Here is a 5,000-nt window from a genome sequence, read left to right on the forward strand (position 1 = left end):
TAATCATCAACATATATACCTTTATGGTTTAAAAAATTGTACTGACACTGTCAGATATACATGTCATGAAGGAGAATCTGAATTTTTTTTTTTTTTTTTTGTTACATTATATATTATTGTTACAAATTAGTTAAACAATCTTTGGAATAGGATCTTTTGATGTTGTTTCACAGAAACACTCGGTTTTGTTCCAATAAATCCTAGACAGAGGAGATTATAATTATATATTTCAAAAAATCACACGTCGTCACAACTTTTGGAGGGAAAATTGCGTCGTCTTTCAAAATGGTGTATTACATATTATATACAAACAAACAATGTATTGTCAAGTATTATTATTAGTAGTAAAACCACACGCGTTTGAGTAAGTATGTGTATATTAATTAATTAATTAATTAATTAATTAATTAATTAATTAATTAATTAATTAATTAATTAATTAATTAATTAATTAATTAATTAATTAATATATTTATATTTATTTATATTTATATCAGAAAAAATAAACCTAACCTAACTAACAGTTTTCTTTTTTGAATATGAATATTTTTTTTAATATTAATTATTTCGTACTTTTTAACTCATATTGAAAAGTGATTATAGAACAGTTTTCTTTTTAATATTAATAATTATTTTTTAATATATATTAAATTATAATATATTATTATTGATATAAATATTAATTTTATAATATTAAATTATTAATATTAATATCAATATTAATATTAATATTAAATATTAATATTAATATTAATATTAATATTAAATATAAATATAAAAATATTAAAAGTACTATAATATTAATATTAATATTAATATTAATATTAATATTAATATTAATATTAATATTAATCAACACTAACACTGACGCGTCACACACAAGGATATCCCTGAACAGTTTGCTATCTATACGTGCACCGCAGTGGACGGTTGAGAGTGCAGACGCGACAGTGCGTCGGCGCGCTCGACTCGTCTCGCTGACGGAGGCGCGATGTGCGCGCGCGCTTGCGCGCTTTTGAAAACCCCGAGTCTTAGTGTGCAGATGCGCGCCGGCGCTCTGTGTCCGTCGTCTCTGCGCACAATTTATAAGATTCGGGGAGAGCGCTTGAGCGCGCGCGCGCGCTCTCGTTTCTGATAACGATACCAACTCTCCTTTTACATACAAAATCATCCAATAGGTGACGTGCTCTGTGATGTTGCGTGCTTGTTAATTTGTTTCTATATTATAACTTTTATATATTTATATACACATACGGCGGCGGTGTTGTGTGTGGTGTGTTGTATATTTTTTTACGATACGCTGCAATGTGTGTTGTTGTTGTGTGTGTTGTGTATGTTGTAATATTAGAGACAGACTGACAAACGAAACAAACTCTTGCTGGGTTTAGTGTTTAAAAAAGTGTACGTCGTTTGTTGTGTATGTGTTTTATGTTTAATGGAGAGTTTGTCGTTTTCGCCCTCACTGTCGACCGACGGACACACGGTGTGCGTTTTTTGATACCAATGCTCATCCGTCCGACTAGGTCGATCAAGGTGACGTGTCCCACAGGCCTCACGGTAGTTATTGCCGTGCGGGTAGTGCGCGTCGCCGACCACCCAACAAAAATTACCGGGTTAAAGAGAAACGTCTCCTCCGCTGTTAGCCACACTGCCACCGGCGGCGGGGCGTTCTCTCTTCGCCCACACAACACACCACTATAATATAAAATAATCGTATACCGAGGACCCTTCGTTCGTACGACTTGTGTTTCTGGCCCCACCGACACCGGGTGTTCTGACGTGAATGCGTACGCTTTCACTATATGTGAAAAACGTAACGATGTTTACAAAGCGTCGCGTCTATTAGCGAACTTTCGGTTGAGGTCTCTCTCGACCCGTGTTTATAAAATAAACACAAAAACTCCACAGTGCTCTCTCGCTTCGCTCTCTTTCCCTATAACGGAGGAGAATGAGTAGAGTAGGAAGATGGCACGCGCCGCTCTCGTCCGGTCTTCGGACGAGACGCGGCGTTTCACTGTGTCGTGTTCACACACAACACACACGCTGACTAGAGAGCGCGCTCGCGCGCTTTTTGTTAGCTCCCTGGTTGATCCTGCCAGTAGTTATATGCTTGTCTCAAAGATTAAGCCATGCATGTCTCAGTGCAAGCCGTATTAAGGCGATACCGCGAATGGCTCAATATATCAGTTTTGGTTCCTTAGATCTTACTCAGTTACTTGGATAACTGTGGTAATTCTAGAGCTAATACATGCAATCAGAACTCTGACCAGTGATGGGATGAGTGCTTTTATTAGATCAAAACCAATCGACGGTGGGTGCGGACTCGCGCTCGAAGTCGTTAATTTTGATGAATCTGGATAACTTTTGCCGATCGCATGGTCCAGTACCGGCGACGCATCTTTCAAATGTCTGCCTTATCAACTTTCGATGGTAGTTTCTGCGACTACCATGGTTGTCACGGGTAACGGGGAATCAGGGTTCGATTCCGGAGAGGGAGCCTGAGAAACGGCTACCACATCCAAGGAAGGCAGCAGGCGCGCAAATTACCCACTCCCGGCACGGGGAGGTAGTGACGAAAAATAACGATACGGGACTCTTACGAGGCCTCGTAATCGGAATGAGTACACTTTAAATATTTTAACGAGGAACAATTGGAGGGCAAGTCTGGTGCCAGCAGCCGCGGTAATTCCAGCTCCAATAGCGTATACTAAAATTGTTGCGGTTAAAAAGCTCGTAGTTGCATTTGTGCGCCGCGCTGTCGGTGCACCGCATCCGCGGTGATACTGACACGTTTGCGGAGCATATCGTCGGTGAATCGGTGGTAAAACACCGGTTCAATATCAAAATCCTATCGCGATGCTCTTCAGTGAGTGTCGAGGTGGGCCGACAATTTTACTTTGAACAAATTAGAGTGCTCAAAGCGGGCTCAAAATGCTGCTTGAATATTTCGTGCATGGAATAATAGAATATGATCTCGGTTCTATTTTGTTGGTTTTCAGAACTCCGAGGTAATGATTAATAGGGATAACTGGGGGCATTCGTATTGCGACGTTAGAGGTGAAATTCTTGGATCGTCGCAAGACGAACATCAGCGAAAGCATTTGCCAAAGGTGTTTTCATCAATCAAGAACGAAAGTTAGAGGTTCGAAGGCGATTAGATACCGCCCTAGTTCTAACCGTAAATATGTCATCTAGCGATCCGCCGACGTTACTACAATGGCTCGGCGGGCAGCTTCCGGGAAACCAAAGATTTTGGACTCCGGGGGGAGTATGGTTGCAAAGCTGAAACTTAAAGGAATTGACGGAAGGGCACCACCAGGAGTGGAGCCTGCGGCTTAATTTGACTCAACACGGGAAATCTCACCAGGCCCGGACACCGGAAGGATTGACAGATTAACAGCTCTTTCTTGATTCGGTGGGTGGTGGTGCATGGCCGTTCTTAGTTGGTGGAGCGATTTGTCTGGTTAATTCCGGTAACGAACGAGACTCTAGCCTGCTAAATAGGCGTCGCCATTTAGGTGTGCGCGGCTTCGGTCGCGCAACTCACTGGCGGCGTATTAAAATTCTTCTTAGAGGGACCGGCGGCTTCGAGCCGCACGAGATTGAGCAATAACAGGTCTGTGATGCCCTTAGATGTCCTGGGCCGCACGCGCGCTACACTGAAGGAATCAGCATGTTCTCCCTGGCCTAGAGGCCCGGGCAACCCGTTGAAACTCCTTCGTGCTGGGGATTGGGGTTTGCAATTATCCCCCATAAACGAGGAATTCCTAGTAAGCGCGAGTCATAAGCTCGCGTTGATTACGTCCCTGCCCTTTGTACACACCGCCCGTCGCTACTACCGATTGAATGATTTAGTGAGGTCTTCGGACCGACACGCGGTGGCTTCACGGCCGTCGGCGTTGCTGGGAAGTTGACCAAACTTGATCATTTAGAGGAAGTAAAAGTCGTAACAAGGTTTCCGTAGGGGAACCTGCGGAAGGATCATTAACGTGTATACGTACGCGCGCGCGCACGCGTGTCGCGTGTGTATGCGTAAAATAATCCATAGATATATATAGAGACGCACGCACAAACACCACTTTTATATTATAGTGGTGGGTGCGGTGCGGGGTGTGCCGTGAAGAGATATCAGAGAGACGACGGGTAAAAATCCGCAAGCCTCGTCGCGCTCTCACGGACACCGAAAATTGAATGCGCGGTTTAGAGCGGGCGCTTCGCGGCGCCCATTCTAAGATATTATTATTATTGTTATAATTTTTTTTTTTTTTTTTTACCACAACCAAAAGAAACCACTACCCTGGACGGTGGATCACTTGGCTCGCGGGTCGATGAAGAACGCAGTTAACTGCGCGTCATAGTGTGAACTGCAGGACACATTTGAACATCGACATTTCGAACGCACATTGCGGTCCCTGGAGACACATCCGGGACCACTCCTGTCTGAGGGCCGGCTGCATAAAAACAAAGGCCACACTGCGCGCTAACTTCGCGCACGTGACGGTTCCGACGTTGTTGTTGTTTCTGCTGCTGCTGCTGCTGCTCTCTCTCGCGCGTGTAGAGCGCGCGGGTGTTGGGTGGTTGGAGTAGTGAAACACACGTGTCAGGTCCGTTCAAAAATATTATATTTGCCGCGGGTTGGTTGGGTGGTGTGTGTGTGTGTGGGGTACTACACAACACTCCTTGCGGCGGCCGGCGCGCCGAAGCGACTCTTCGTTGGTGTGATTGATGCCAGAGGAGAGTGTGTTCGGTCGCGCCGCGCCGCGCAATATACCACCACCAACCACTAAGCGGAGGTAGGCGGACTCGACGTCCGAAGAGCGTATCGACGTCGCCTTCGAAGCGCGCCGCGTCGGCGTCACAGCCGGCGCGCTCGCTCGTTCGCGCCGCCGTAGCGCTGACGGATATCGAGTCTGCCTCTCATTTTATCGTTGGCCTCAGATCAGGGAGGATCACCCGCCGAATTTAAGCATATTAGTAAGCGGAGGAAAAGAAACTAACTA

General features: G+C 44.6%; 3 non-coding genes across 3 annotated transcripts in view; all 3 read left to right on the forward strand.

Moving 5' to 3' along the window:
• Nucleotides 1–2,079: 2,079 nt before the first annotated feature.
• Nucleotides 2,080–3,987, forward strand: LOC128682760 (small subunit ribosomal RNA). The gene has a single exon (XR_008406207.1). It is a non-coding gene; the product is annotated as a small subunit ribosomal RNA (ribosomal RNA).
• Nucleotides 3,988–4,293: 306 nt separating this feature from the next.
• Nucleotides 4,294–4,450, forward strand: LOC128682759 (5.8S ribosomal RNA). The gene has a single exon (XR_008406206.1). It is a non-coding gene; the product is annotated as a 5.8S ribosomal RNA (ribosomal RNA).
• Nucleotides 4,451–4,929: 479 nt separating this feature from the next.
• LOC128682761 (large subunit ribosomal RNA) overlaps nucleotides 4,930–5,000 on the forward strand; it is a 3,913-nt gene continuing 3,842 nt past the window's right edge. Inside the window, exon 1 of the ribosomal RNA XR_008406208.1 lies at nucleotides 4,930–5,000. This exon is cut by the window's right edge and continues 3,842 nt beyond it. This is a non-coding gene — a ribosomal RNA (large subunit ribosomal RNA).

Source organism: Plodia interpunctella, unplaced genomic scaffold (assembly GCF_027563975.2).
Source record: "Plodia interpunctella isolate USDA-ARS_2022_Savannah unplaced genomic scaffold, ilPloInte3.2 Pint_43, whole genome shotgun sequence".
NCBI lineage: Eukaryota > Metazoa > Arthropoda > Insecta > Lepidoptera > Pyralidae > Plodia > Plodia interpunctella.